Source organism: Kogia breviceps, chromosome 6 (assembly GCF_026419965.1).
Source record: "Kogia breviceps isolate mKogBre1 chromosome 6, mKogBre1 haplotype 1, whole genome shotgun sequence".
NCBI classification, from domain to species: Eukaryota; Metazoa; Chordata; class Mammalia; order Artiodactyla; family Physeteridae; genus Kogia; species Kogia breviceps.
The window spans coordinates 60,494,164-60,510,476 of record NC_081315.1 but is presented as its reverse complement, the minus strand read 5'-3'; the positions used below and the strand labels follow the sequence as shown (position 1 = coordinate 60,510,476).

The 16,313-nt window shown below is 36.5% G+C and overlaps 1 long non-coding RNA gene across 1 annotated transcript in view; it reads right to left on the bottom strand.

Annotated features, from left to right (window-relative positions):
- Positions 1-933: 933 nt before the first annotated feature.
- The window catches only part of LOC136794427 (uncharacterized), a 152,927-nt gene continuing 137,547 nt past the window's right edge, over positions 934-16,313 (bottom strand). Inside the window, exon 3 of the long non-coding RNA XR_010841197.1 lies at positions 934-1,166. This is a non-coding gene — a long non-coding RNA (uncharacterized lncRNA). The remainder of the gene's footprint in view (positions 1,167-16,313) is intronic.

Below are 16,313 nucleotides of genomic sequence, written 5' to 3'. Positions count from 1 at the left end.
AAGGTGGTTCCTTAACCAAACACTCTCATGAGAAAGGCAAAGTTATACAAGGAGAAAAATGGGTATTTTTAGAATGCACATTAAAGTCAGAGGCAGAGGACAGGAAATGTTTTCAAAGATAAAAATAGCACAAACAAGGTTGTTGAATCATTTAAAACTAAAAATCTACTTCTATTTATTTATCCCATAGTGAGCATTAAGGAAAAATATTTTAAATTCTCTAATAAATTAGTGTCCAACTGGGACTGCCAATTCATAATGCATTTATTTTCCATCTCTAAACTTCTTATCTACCAAGAATGTGAACATTTTAATTTGCCAAACGTTGGTCAGGTTTTTCTACACATGTTGCGAAGGAAGAGAACAATTATTCCTATAACTGTATAATTGCTTGGTTCAAATAAAGAAATGAACCAAGTCCCTTCTTACTTGCATATAGTAATATTGCTACACTGCTGGATTCCTTTTCATCAGCTGGGTTACATTCACTGCAGATGATACATCTGACTTTAGAGCAGGTGTTGCAGCAGGCCTGGCCCAAAGCATCCTGATGCTTATCATCTGGACAGTTTCCAGCCACAGATTGGACTTTGAGTATTTGAGGAGATTGTCAGGGAGATTGATAGTGTGAGCCATATTGGAATTACCTATGATAAATGACACAATTTCCTCCACTCTTCTCAAAAGACAAGCTGTGAATCACAAGACTGTTCAGTTAAACTTGATGAGTATCTCCTTCCATGTGGAAGATGCCTAAAAACACATCTGCATCCAGACTGGGGTCAGCTGAACAAATCAGAGCACCTAAGCTTCACTGACTCACTACTGGGGTGCAGAAACCAGCTAACTGAGTAAAATCCAAGATTTGCAAACCTGAAGGATATTTGTGGTAAAAATTCTTTCTGCAATTTAATTTGGCAACTGTTACCTCTTTCATGCTCATCACTGTCTCAGGTTTTATTAGTTAGGTTAGGCTAGGCTGCAGTAACAGAGTCTGATATCTCAGTAGTTCAATACAATAAAATTTCAGTGCTTACTTATTTAACATCCCAATGATATTGGTGATGTGGGGAGGGAGGAACAGTGGTAGAATCTGCAAGCAGTCATTCAGACACACAAGATTTTTCTATCTCAGTGCCTCCAAATTTAACAGGTCCCCAGAATCACTGTGGAAGAAGAAAATGATAGATTAAATAGGGGAAATTTTAATGGGACAGACCTAGAAATAATACCTATCAGTTATACCATATTCTTTGTGTAAAATGGTATTGTATATACCTAAACTAACTGTAAGGGGGAAGAAAATGTAATTTAGCTGTATGCCCAGAAAAAAAGAAGGAAAAGGAAATGGATACTGGTTATTATTAGCAATCTTTGCCACGGAGGTACTACAGGAATACAAATGAGAAAACAGCAAGCCAATTGAAAATTTAAATCGCCTAGAATGATGTCATTGATTTTTCATCCACAAAGAAGTCTGATGCTTCAATTTGTTTCTTTTTTACTAGTGGATAAAGTTCCTTTCTAGAATGGGTAAGACTATTTCTCAAACCACAAAGGAAAAATATATTAAAATCTCTAAAATTTCAATATTACCAGCTCAACTATCATAGAGAACAATTAAGTAATGTGCCGCCTTTAAGTATTCTTAAGCTAGAAGGCAAGTAAAATGCAGTTAATAGATTTGTCAAGCAAGAAATGGTTCATTATAAAATTTTCAGTACATTCGAGAAAAGAAACCAGTAATACCATCCATTAACTATTTTCTGGCCATCTTGGTGGGGCTATAGATAATTCTGTTTTCTCTTAGGTCATTCATGATATATTGTTTTTCTTAATGAAATTTCACTAGGAAATTGTCCTCTGTCCCCTCAACCGTCTGAAATTTAGAAACATAAGTGATCTTTTTATGGCCAAGTGCAGTGGGAAGCTGGGCAAGCAGCTTACTCCTACTACTGCTTCTGGAATATCAGAGGAGGCATTTGTCCTGATTGTTGGGGCTTCAGTAGGAAAGGCAATAATGTTCATGTTGGCCCTGACTTTACCCATCATAGTTTTCCACGACTAAGGATATGAATTGTTGTATCATATCATCTAACCTTATAGCAATATACTTTTCCTGGCCATATTGATGGGTTTATAGACAATCCTGCTTTCTCTTAGTTCATTCATGATAATTTTTTAAGTGAAATTTTACTAGGAAAAAGAAGGAAGAGGGAATAAGAGACATACTAAAGAGAAATAACATTTGAGGGAAAGCAAATATATATATATATATAGCTCAATGCTACTGCAGACTTAGATTTGTTATACAAATTCAATCCACAGCTAGAAAAATATAGTATTATGCCATATTTGCTAAGTGCCTGATTTTCACCAGGTATTATTCTAAATATGTGTCTAATGTATACTTGACACCACTAGGCCACAAGGTCTCCTCTGTATTGCAGAAGTGAAGCTGGGAAATTTGTTTCCCAGAATCCTCTTTTTGCAAGATTTCTAGTTCAAGTTTGCAAACAATAGAAAACTGCAGGCAATTAGGAAGATTGAAGTAAAGAACTTCTTATTCACCAGAGGCAGTTTCAGCCAAACTTACGGGTCGTCTGGGTGAGCCCTTGAAAGTCACCTGCATTGCTGCTGCAGATAGAGAAAACTGATGAAAAATCCTCAAAGAGTCTTAAGAATTGCAGCAATTTCCCTGAGAACTTCCTTCAGAACCATGTATTTTGGTACTTTAGTCTAAGATCCCCAATGATAACTTCCCTGACCTTAGAGGCAGTTTCCTTGACTTATAATGGGGGCTTGTTGGCCAATAGCCTTGAAAGCGTCTACTTTGATAGTAAAACCTTTATATCTGGGATATGTATGATGACCTCTGTTTTACTGATCCCATCTGACTGATACAAATAATTAAAACCACCTTGTAAAATAGACGTACAAGCACATCACCTTTATTTTTTCAGATGAAATAAAAGCTTAAAGGATATAAATATCCTGTCAAGGGTTACATGATCAGAATTCAAACCAAGTATGTTGACTCCAGAGATCATGGTCTTCATTATAATGCTAAATTCTGTCAAGTCAGTACCAGTGAGGGACAGAAACCACTTCATAATAGAGCAATAACTCAATAATTTCCAATGTGCATCTTCCTAATCAGGCACTATGCTTCTCCTTTTTTTTCTGAAAATAAAGCAAAACAAAATAAAACAAAAAAACCCTTCCCTTGAGTTTCTCTCCTACAGTATACTAACAGTTTGAACTAATTTCTTTATCATGTCTACAATCCACCAAATTTATTGGTAACTATTGAACTTTCTAGGTTTATGGACTTGCTCTCTATCACCTTGCACTGTTGAATGCTCAAGCATCATAGCTTCTGCTCAGTTGGTGGTTACAACTCTGTACACACACACACACACACACACACACACACACACACACAGGTCATTTTTTTTCAATAATTCTTTATCATAGAAAATTAAAATGTTATTAGCAAATGAGCATGATGACATTGCAAAAGAACTTGGAATATTTTCACCAGTGGAAGAAATGGTTCAAAAGTCAAAAAGAGAAAAGAAAAAAAATCTTATGATGCAAAGTAATAAGGATTAAAAAAAACAGGGTTCTCAGCTTAGAAGTATTAATATTTGGGGAGTCTCTTTAAACTACAGTTTCTTAAGAGAATTCATCTCTAATTTTCTACTTACGTGCAGAATGAAAAATAAAGCAATGTGCAAACCTGAAATGTGTGCAAAAAAACCTGATTCATCACAAGTCTGTGATCATGTATTTGGGTATATAATCTATAATAACACATTTAACTTTGTCTGCTTACTAAATCTTTTAGAAGAAATAAACACATAATTGAAAAACTCTTTTCTCTGAGTCTCATAATTAAAACCAAGTTATAATTTTAAATTCTAAAAAAATTGTACTTTAAATGTTTTGAATAATAGCTTCTAGTATTCTTATGACAAACCCCAATTAAAGACAAGGTAAAATCTTCATTCCAGATGAGATAAAGAGATAATCGGTTATTCCAATTTCTTTCCTTGTGCTTTTCAATATTTTTCCTTGAATTTTCATGGGAGTCTTCATTAATATCCTCACTTAAGGAAAATGAGGACATTGAAACTAATACAAATTTACTCAGAATCATTGAGAAATCTAGAATGGAAGCATATCCAGTTTCATTCCTCTTTCCCCACCGATAAAACCACAGGAATTCTGAGCTAACAGGATATAGCCATACACAAGGGTAAAAACTTTGCCATAAACTTAGACAGAAAAATAGAAATATCTACTTATTCACAATTTTATCTATTGTTATCTGTATATAATCATGTAATCAATATTTTCCAGCTCTTTCCAACAATATATGTAAGGTGGCAATTGAGCTATTGCTGCTAGTCCGTATCGTGCCTTTGGGAGAATAAGAAAAAGACCTCCTTTCTAGCGGAAGACAGCCCTGTAGCTGCACACCTTGGCAGGCAGTCAAAGCCATGGTGAAAGTAAGAAAAATATGTCCCTTGTTCCCAGCAGATGCAGGCCCATATCAAGCACTTGGCTTGGCAAGCAGAGTATGAGCTGTGTTGCAGCTCCCATTCGCTCCCTGCATGGAATACTTGTGCAAGGCGTAAACAGCACAACTATAAGCAGTGGCTTTGAGTAAGCATCCTCTCTTACTATCAAAGTCAGTAACCAGAGTATCCCCCTAAACAGCCCCACATCCCCACTCTAGACCCCAGACCTTCTGACTCTGCATCACAAAGCATTCTATGTCTCTTCCTTAAAAGAATAAAATCAATTGTTAACTTTAACTACTGCCTTGTAAAATATCAATAGTTATTCGTAATATTTTCAATTTTAAATTAGCTTATCTTATAAATCAGAGAGCAATTCCATTGCAAAAAAATAACTTTTACCCTTGCCTGTGCCCTTTGATTCTGATCAGGAATTTATTGATTGATTGATTCAATTAGTTAGTTCATCTCTCTACCTAGTTTCCTTAGATAATTATTCCAAGTATGATCTACTTTCAGTTTACTCTCAAACCCCAACTCTTCCATCCTTGTCACTGTGAGTTGCCTCATATTTTGCTTAAATGAGACAATAGTACAATCATATAAGAATCAAGTTTGTTCTCTTTTAATTAAGAATACCTCTATATTAGTGTTTTATGAATTCCTTTTCTTTCTATGTTAAAATCTTTGAAGTTGACATTTGAAGACTGAACCTCAGTGTTTACTCTTTGAACACAAATGTATTTAAGTGCTCATATATGCCAGGTCCTGTGCTATGTGATGGGAAATGTTGGTGAAAGGTTTTGACAGGCTCCTTCAGGAATATACAGTGTGATGGGGAAGCAGACAAGTGCCAGGCAACTAATGATAATATCAATACAATGCGAAAACTGCTCTGACAGAAGGTATGGGATGTTGTGGAAGGACAAATCATAAGTAACCACACCAGATTTGGTGAATCATGAGATTCTTTAGAGAAAGTGTTAGGACATCCCTGGCTATCCAGTGGTTAGGACTCCATACTCCCAATGCAGGGGATGAGGGTTCCATCCCTGGTTGGGGAACTAAGATCCCGCAGGCCACACACACAGCTGAGCAAAAAAAAAAAAGTATAGGAAAGTGTTGATCTCTGCAGGATGGGGAGGAGTTGGCTAGGCAGAGGGGATGGAGGAAGAAGAGTAGGTTGGAGATTCGTAAGGAAGGGAAAAATAGGTATAAAGGCCTGGATAACTGTGATTATCTCTGGATATAATTCTACAACTGAGAGATTCAGAGAGCTAAAGCGAGTTCAGTATAATTGAAGTATGGAATACCATGGAGGAATAGTAAAAGATGAGAAATCAGAAGTTAAACAGGGGTAGATGGCTCAAGGTCTTGCAACTTATGTTTTTTTTAATTTTAGGTTTTTACTTCACAACTTGATTTCAAAATTTTAGTTTTTCATTGTTCATTTAGCAAATATTTTTCAATCATACTATGTGCAGATTCTACTATGCATTAGACATTTAAGATATCGATACATTTACCATACGGTAGACTTTCAAGATTCATTAGTGAACAACAGAGCGAAAATCTCTGCATTGGTGGAATGTATATTTAGGAAGAAAGCAGTATGTCTTAGAAATAAGTAAATTATATAGAATGATAGAAGCATGGCAAAAAGAAAAAGTAGAATAGAGGCAGGGGATTGCAAGAGGCTGGGAGCTGCATTTCACACACAGTGGTGTGGGTGGACTTCATTGAGTATCTCTTCCCTCCCTTGCTATCCATGCTAATTTAGTTGAGAGCATCATTGTCCACCCTGACAGCCGAATTGAAATGCATAGGCTGGTAAAGCCTTTGAGATCTTTTTCCTCTTTTGTATTCCACTGCCCTAAACCACAGCCTACTTACCTCTCATTCAGATTATTCAACAAACTCCTACAGTTTCTTTTTCTTTATGCTTTTTTGATTATAAATTCTTCTTCACCCTTAATCAGAGTTTTCATTACAAATGACAAATGTAGACTTGCCACTCCTTTGTTCACAAACCTCTGCCACTTCTGTATTGTCTGCAGATAAACATCCTGACACTAAGTATGGCATTCAAAGTCCCTCCAGTCTGCCATCTGGCTAGCTGTAGGACCTCATTTTCTAAAATTTTTGTTGTGTAGATTGTGATTTAAGCCCATCAGGCTAATAAAACTCTAAACAAAGCATCGACTTGGTCTTCTTTTGGATCTTGTTCCATAATGTTCGTGATTGATGACTCCATCTTTCTCCTCACCATAGTTTCCACTGTTAAAATCTCATCTATCTCTAAGGCCAGCGCAAATTCCCCTTCGTTAGTGAAGAGTTTCCTGCTTCCTCCCAGTCATTCCAAGTAAGTGTTCCATTTTATGTTCTCCCATGGGATTTTGTTTAATTCTCTCTTTTGGCATCCAGGTTTTGTATTTTCATTCTGAAAACTTCTGTCTGTAACTATTACAGACAGAAGACATGACAGATATTGGATTGTAAGCATCCTCAGGACAGGAACCATCCTGTTACTCTTTGCCCCATGCTACCCTGCTTTTCACCTGGCTCAATATTTTCTACTTTGAGTGAAGGCTAAATAAATGTTGGATTTATATTATTTTCTTAAACTCTAGTTTAGAAAGAAAGAGGTTTTTTTTTTTTTTTTTTTTTTTTTTTTGGAGGTCAATGTATTAGCAATCTTATCCATAAAATTAACATGATGGGTAAGAGCATTTTTAACAGGCATCTTTTAATAATTATAAATGCCAGATTTCATCAGAAGCCTAGAGCAAGTAATATCACTGTGAGACAAACTAAATGCTACATGTGTCAATATTTACACAAGCGTATTACAACAGTGTGGTCTCATCAGTTCAGCTATTGTGTCTTGTGAGCTTAACTAAATTTTAAACTCTTTAAGGAGCTGCATTTTCCCCTGAAGTTATTAAAAGGTAGATTTCTTTTAATTAAACTCATTTGCATGACTAAATTAGATTTAATTACTCTCATTCATTTCACTAATACCTTTCTTTGATTGGAGAAGGAGAACTTTTATAATTGATTAAAATAGGATGCTCTGGCCTTCTCTGTTGATCCTGGAGAATAGTTCTCATTTATGCTTTTAAACGACCAGTGGAACAGAGATTTCTTTGATCTAGTTCTACTATAAACACTCTCCTTGAACCTGCGATGGACAGGTGGCCACACAATCACACTGCTCCTCAGTTTCTCCATCAAATATGCACTGTAGTACCAAATGCAATGGTATCTGTTTTGGCTGCCAATGCAAAGACAAATGGTGCTTTTGATGTGAAAGTGCTTGAAACATTTGTATACGTTCTACTATGAATATTGTTAAAATTATTAATATGAGAAATTACAGTTTTTCCTTTAAATTTTGCCTAAAAAAGAAATTCCTCCTTACCTTTTGGGTAGTAGTCATTGTTTTCATAATCTCAGATTATTGAATACTATCACATTCATTGATTCACTTATGCCTGCATGAACTCATTCAATGCAAATTTGTTTTCACACAATATTCCAGACATTGTGATTATCCTTGGATATAATTCAACAAACCCATAAGAAGTCCAACAAGTCTAATAAAGCATGTTCCTCCCTCAGGAGTTCAGACGTGAGAGAGAGACCAGTAACGTAAAAAAAAAAAATGCATTTCAATAAGCACAGTAATAGAATCACATACAAGGTTCATGGTTGAAAAGGGGAAATTTTCAACTAAGCCTGGAGGTATTTAAAATAGCTCTAGTGAGATAAATTTAAAAAGATGGGAAAGGAAGGTTATTCTAGGACAAAGGAATTCTGTGTTTAAAGATATCAAGCAAAAATAGAATGACACATTTGGAAAACTCTAGTGTAGTTTGGCTTACGTTTTAGATTTGAGTGTGAAGTGAGAGAGAACAAGTTTGGAGAAAAATTCATCCGGTGGATGAGTTGTCTTAAAGCAGATGAGTAAAATAACTATATTTACCATATTTATGTATTAGAAAGATAATGAGGTAGCAATATGGAAAATAGATTAGAGGGAGGTAAGCCCAGTTAGGAGGTACTTTAGTTTAAAAATAATATATTTCTGGGACTTCCTTGATAGCACAGTGGTTAAGAATCCAGCTGCCAATGCAGGGGACACGGGTTTGATCCCTGGTCCGGGAAGATCCTACATGCCATGGAGCAACTAAGCCCCTGTGCCACAACTACTGAGCCTGCACTCTAGATCCTGCGAGCTACAACTACTGAGCCCATGTGCCACAACTATTGAAGCTCACACGCTCTAAAGCCCATGCTCCACAACAAGAGAAGCCATGGCAATGAGAAGCCTGCGTACCATAACAAAGAGTAGTCCCTGCTCACCACAACTAGAGAAAGCTCGTGCATAGCAATGAAGACCCAAAACAGCCAAGAAAAATAAAATAAAATAAATAAAAATAATATATTTCTGAAATGATGTAATAGCAATATATCTGGAGAAGAAAAAACAAATATAAATATATTTCATGGGTTTTTACAAGATAGAACTGAAAAGCAGAAGTTTCAAATTTTCTATGTCTCCACTTTGGATGATTTTTTAGGTAGTGGTGGCACTACTGAAAACAAAAAGAAGAAACACATTTTGGGGTAGGAGTATAAGGAATCCTGATTTAAGTTTGGGGCATGTGATTTTGAAATACCTATATTCATGAAGACAAATATATTTGTCTGGATCTTAGAATAGTGATACAGAAGTAAGATATAGATTTGGGAGTTCAAATAGAGGTTTTCTGTTTGTTTGTTTGTCTGTTTGCTTTAAATCTGTTCTTCACTTCCTTTTGTGAACATATCCCTTTCCTACGTTACTGATTCTGGTTTGACTATCAGTCAAGGGCATTTGCCTCCCCTCTCAGGGTTGAGTGTGCATGACCCAAGCCAAGCCAACCAGAAAACAAAACCAAGTACTGGTAAGGATGCTGGGGGAGAGGGACTAGTGTTCTTTTCAGCAGGATCGTTAGCTGTAAGAAAAAGCAAGTCCAGAGTAATTACATAGCCAGCTTTCTCCTCATACAGGTAAAGTCTGCAAACAAAGCCAATACAGAGGGAAAAAAGCTAGCAGATTAAGAAACACAGAGGTCTGCTTATATTTTTGAACCACTGGATCCAGCCAAGCCTTTAGGTAACCTTCCCTTGAATGTTTTAGTCATGTCAGCCAATAAATTTGGAGTTTTATGCCTTATGCTTGTTTATGTTTTATTTCTGTGATTTGTATCCAAAAGAGTCTTAACTAATTCAGGGGTTTTCACCAAGAGAGTCATAATTCACACTGGGAATGAGTGCCATAGCTCAGATCAGAGCACAGCAAGTGAGAAGAGAAAAAGATCAAGGTAGTATAATCAGGAGGAACACGAAAATTAAAAGGTAGATGGAGGGGAAGGATCCCATACAGAAACCTGGGAAAGATCAATTAAGAGGCCAAGAAGAGAGTAGTATAACAGAAGCTAAGGAAGTAAAGCAAGTGTCAAGAATAATGCAACAGGGAGAGGTAAGGTCACATTAAATAGGACAAGACAGGTTAACATGTGTGTAGGATTTAGCAATCTAAAGGTTTTAGAGGACTTTGTCTGAATTGTCTCAGTAGAGTGGTAAGTGCAAGACAGATTGAATAGACATGTGAAAGTGAAGTCAGTGAACTGGATTTATCTTCCAAAAAGATTGTCTGTAAAGGGAAGTGAGAAACTGAACCATCTACATGGGAACATGGGCTAGAAAGAGGGTTTCATTTTAAGTCGGGAGAGATGGCACCTCTGCATATGCTAAGAGAAAACACTATTTTCTCCTGTTCCGTATTGTTTAAATACAGTACTTTTTTACTGTAGTAGGAGACTTATGGAGGTTGAACACACATAAAATGCCAGGTAGATAAGAACAGTTGATAAATATGAATTAGAGGCATGTTGGTCTCTTTCATTCACTTATTTAAGTCCTAGAGGTTCCCATATTTTGACACTTCATTTTTCCTTCATGCTAAAAAGTAGAATAGCTTGTTTCTCACCATACATACTAAGCCATGGCAAGGCATATTTTCTCTCTTCCATCCATAACATAACACAAGTCGGAGCTAATGGCTGACTCATTCATACATATTTAAAACAATAGTTTATTTGAAAAACCGTTTTATTACTGAACAGAACTGTATTTCCAGCAGAAGGTTGTCATGATCCATTTTAAGGTATCTGTGTTAGCTTGAGTTAATTTGATTTATTTCAATACTAAGCTCAAAGCTTTGCATTAGTTGGTGACAGTTCTACTGATTAGATGTCATTTTTTTCACCCTTTTATTACAATGTGCAAGTTACATCTAATGAGCCACTTGGACATGTATTTACCTGTCAGTTTCATCTTTTTCTAAAGAAAATGACAACAAATATGGAAAAGAAAATACATAAGGGAAAGCGCAACACTGCTTCTTAAGTGTTCAGTTTTTAATAAGTGGTCTATCATTCATTAAAAAAAGAAAGAGCCTCAAATCTTGCTTGAAATAACAATGTTCTAAGCGTCTTTTCTGACTCTGACTAGGAAGCACTTGGAGGTGGGCACCTTCCCTTCCATCTGCATTTGGGTATTAGGCTTGGGGGTATACAGTCATAAAAGGGAATGTGTCATGAAAAGAAATGGAAACAAACAAATCATAATACCAAAAGGAAGAAAAAAGTCCTTCAAACCACACTTTCACAGTCCTCTATTTATACTAGCACATTCTGGGAAAATCACTCAAAAACCTGTTACTAATCATTTAAACCTTAGGCTGTCGACACTTTTCTGCTTTGCTAGCCAAATAGTCATGTGCAGCAGCCAGAGGGTTAAAGAGCCAGATTTCCTGTCCCATGCTGTAGCTTTGTGTGAGCAATATGGAGGACCTCATCATCACCGCAGAGGTTCCTGTTGAACATGAAGGGGTCTATCCAGGCAAAAATATGTGCAGCCTTCTGGGCCAGATTTGCTCCGGCAGGGCTTCTAAAGTTGGCTGTGCAGTGGACTAGGCTGTCCAGACCTGCTGTTCCACAAAGGCCAAGATTCTCCCTCTGTGTGCCTAGTTCTCCAGCCAGCAGACCATACAAAGCCTGCTTCGCCTGGGTCCAGACACCCTCCAGATCTATGAGAAAGTCTTTGTGTTGTTTTTGGAAATACAATATTCAATCTAATATAAATTAGATTATTTGGATTTGGATAGACCAAAACCGTAAACATTTCAATTTTCACATAGAAATAAAATAAATGAAACAGAACACAGAATTAGTCCTATGATTTAGACTGTAGAAGACAACAAAATTTTCTATTTCTTGATTTAAAAAAAAAACTTACAGTCTGTCAACTGTACAACAAATTATGTCTCCAGTGGCCTAGATGTAGTGTTTTAATTGTATTATTTTAATGGAAGATTTTTGATATGCTGATTGTAAGTGTTGTATTCAATTTCTTTAATTAATATGTTAGGAGGGTTCCATGGCAAGGGAATGAGAAAATAACCCTCCTGAGATCCCGGTCAACCAGCCCTGTTGTACTTTGTGCTCTAGAGTGCAGAATTCTTGATTTTAATTTTCTTTACCTCTGTTCCTTTGACTCACTGTCATCCACGCTTGATTAACAAAATACGGACAAAAATACTGAAAGAGGTAATATTTTGTGGACAGTTATTAGTATTTTCACTCCATTAAAAAAATCAAACTTCAAATTCTGTTTGTTGAGAAATCTGCCCACACTATTTCCTTCTATAAAGTTCCCCAGTGAAAGTCCGGATTTTGAAAATCTAGTCTCTGACAGAACAAAAGGCAACAGAAAGCTATAAAAACAAGCAAGAGAAAGCTCAAAGTTTCTTTCACACACCACCTATGCCTGAGGATGGTTCTCATCTATACCCATTGTGATTCAGTCACCGTGACGAGAAATTTGAAAATAAGCTTTGCGGGTAAAAAACAAAACCAGTGAAACATTTGGTTCATCCTCGCCAGCTGAACATTGTACCTTGTTTGCTCAGAAATCTGACTGAACTAGATTGATATGTGTCGCTTGAGTCTCTTGCTGTCATATTCAATGCTCAGTCATCTAGTGGAGACAAAGTCTGACCCAGGATTAATATAAACTACTGTGGGTCCTTGGAGTCAGACTCAAAAACTTAGATTCCATCATGCCCTCAATTATCCAATGTGTTTCCTGTGAAGAAAGGAGTACTGTTTAAAATGTTTGATAATCTGACAAGGCCATAAGGCTTAATGGAATTGATGATTACACACAGATGGACGATTAACTCTCGAGGTTTAACGTTGAAAAAAAAAAGTAACTGTGCTGGATTGCTACTTAATGGAATTACACTGCCCATATGGAAAAGAACTATACCCTAAATATACCCAGAATGATGGAACAGGTGGCAGAATCTGGGCAAGACTGCTTGGAATGCACAAAAGCATTCTGAACTTGAAACTGCCAGAAAAGATTTCTGAAGGAAAAAAAAAAAAGGGGGGGGGGAAGCTTTGAAACCATGTTGACTTTCCTACATTTTGGAAATACAACTTGCAAACATAATTAGAAAACTGAACCCCAAAGTATAATTATTCCAGTAGTAATGTTTTTTAACATTACCTTTTGGAAACCTGCAAACTATGCTGTTTGTGACTGAGGTAAATGTTGATGTATGGATTATTAATTAGCTCCAACATACTCAGTGAGGGCAGAAACCATAACAGCTATATCCTCCAGAAGATATAATTGGGAGAATGAGATTAAAACTGTTAACTAAAGGAAGGATTAAGCGTAATTTCTAGGTTTCATATTCTTTAATAATGATTTACGTCCCCAACTTCGTGGATAAACAAGAACTGCATATGGGAAAATGATGGCGGGATATGAACACTAGTAAGCATTTACATGTAAATAAGCAAGTGATAAGGTAGCATAATTCCAATTAAGAAACAATTGCTGAAAGAAGGTGATTTATTTCTGATTTTTTGCTCCAACTCAGGAGGGGATTTATTTTAAAGATTAATAAATTTTCAAATAACAGAAGGCTCTGTCTTCTGGGCATACAGGGTGTGGGGATAGAATTCGGAAGGCCTTCGTAGTGATAAACTTAGTAGGTAATCTGCACTGAGCACTTACTATGTGCCAAGAATGAACTGCTTTATGTACATCAGTTTATTTAATTCTTAATATGACCCTTTAAGTTATTTCCCATTTTACAGATGAGGAATCTGACTGAAGGGCATTAGGTAGGCTTCCCAAAGTCACAGAACTAGTAGTTGATGAAGTTGGGACTGAAAAAGAGATTGGTCTTACCAGAGTTCTTTTAGAAAAGCATAAGGATGGAAGAGACGAAGAAGGAGAACTACCTAACACAAAATAGTTAAAAATTAATACTAAATGATAAAATGAGGATGAAGAAGTTCCTCAGCACTCTGTTTCTCCCCATAAGCTTCGAATTTTTCCTTTCTTTTTGAAATATTACATTCTTAAAAAAACATTATTTTTGTTTTTGTTTTTTTTGGTCCCTCTGCTTTGTAGATGTCTTAAGTACATGCTTGTTAGACCCACTGGGAAATTTGGCCAAACTCTAATTTGGGAACTCCTGAACAATTCTGAAAAATGAAAGAATTGATTAAATCAATCGTGGCATTTTATTACATCATTTCAATGATTAATACTTTCAGATCTCTGTTATGACTCTACCATAAAAATGGGACACACTTATTTGTCTACACAAAAAATAATTTTGGTACAACTACCTAGACCAATTGGTTACTGGGTATGCAGACAGAGCTACTTCTATCTGCTTGTTCTTAAGCTTTCCACACACAAGGCTTTTATACATTTTGATATATGTATATTCAAAAAAAATTTTTTTACACTTTGTTCTCTACCCAGAGAAATTTCATCACTGATGAGAGACAAGATAAAACAGTGGAAAAAATTCTAGCTCAGTGAGGCAATCTCCTTTCGGTTTTTAATACTTTATTTTCTGCTAATTAGTTGTAAACCTTGATGTTTTAACTTTTCTGGGTATCAATTTCTCTCTTAAGATATTTATCCTACTTATATCAGAGGAATTCTGAAGCAAATCAAAAAATGAAATCTGTGAAATTGTTTCAAAAAGTAAGAACAGTACATGAGCTGCTGAAGATTGGGGCCTATGTGCTTTCCTTCCCTAGAGAATCCTGTATAACAGAGGTGCTCTATTGACCTCTATTAGTGATCAATGAAGAAAATTCCTGCCCAAATAGATTTTAAGATGTTTGAGGGCAGGGGAGTACTTTATAATGGGGCCTCAAAGAATGCTGACTTTGATAAGAAAGCATTCAAAACACAGTTGAATAGTGTAGAGAATGATGAAATGTGTGTATATATGTGTATATATACATATATATATTTATATAGTCTCACTGGGCACTCACCAGTGTTACACACACACACACACACACACACACACACACACACACACACAATACAGAAAAAGGAAGGAAGAATATCTCAAATCATGACAGGCCACCTCCCCAAAACAAAACTGTTAATGTCAGGCCCAGGGAACCTAGCAAAACAAAGTGCTCCCAATTTTAGTTTCCTTTGAAGGTCAGCAATCTGTGGCTAAAGACTAACACTCTTCTCTAATCAAAATCTTCATGACAGTTTTTGTTCAGGTATGCTTAGTCCTTTTTCTGTAGGTGATTTTAGAATTACTTTAAGGTCCATAAAAGTCAGAGTCTATGGAACCTCCTATTTCTGAACCCACAGCAGCAGTTTGAATAATAACTCTTCATCTGATAATCAATACCTATAAAATTCCAACATGGTTTAATTCAAATTCTGGATTTCCCCCTTCATGTGGCTCTAGTGGGTCTGGTGTTTCACAATAATCTGCCTGAGTCGTATGTGCAATGCCACTCTCTCTCACTGTTGTGGCCTCTCCCGCTGCGGAGCACAGGCTCCGGACGCGCAGGCTCAGCGGCCATGGCTCACGGGCCCAGCCGATCCGCGGCATGTGGGATCTTCCCGGACCGGGGCACGAACCCGTGTGCCCTGCACCGGCAGGCGGACCCCCAACCACTGCGCCACCAGGGAAGCCCAATACCACTCTTTTAATCTGTGTGATTTGTTCTAAAATTACGGGGGATATGTGGAGTGCATTGATACAGAGAAGCAAGAACTGTGAGCCCTATCACCTCTCTGGGGTCCAGTTGTGGGCATGTTAAAGGTTTTATATATTAAGAATATTCATTATATTTTTACTAATTTACCATCAGAATTTCTTACTGGTCTCATAGCTTCTGGGAACAAACTGCATAAAACTCAGCACAAAACTGTGGTACAAATTTTCTTTGTGCTTCTATTGTCACATGTCCTGTTGGTATCCTAAACCCAACATGTTATATAAAAAGTATACTATTATAAGGACGATATTAGGCAAATTGTTATGCCAATATAATGTCACCAGTATGTTGCTATGTACCTGCATTTGAAAACAGGACAGGATTGTCATACCAAAGCCCATGACATGCCCAAGAGCAAGAAGGAAGTAAGGTCTTCTAAATACTAATCCAAGTTTAAATATACTACTTGAGACTTGTTCATTTTAATTTTTAACTAAAAGTTATTCTGGGATTTATTTTGTTATTTTTTGGCTTCTTTTTCTTTGTTAAATCATTTACTTGGAGATTTTAAAAAATTATTTTCCTTTGCCAGTTGATTATTAAATTGTAGTTCTCAGCTTGTGACTGCAATAACAGATGTCTCCTAGTTGGAGTGAGATCACAAGAT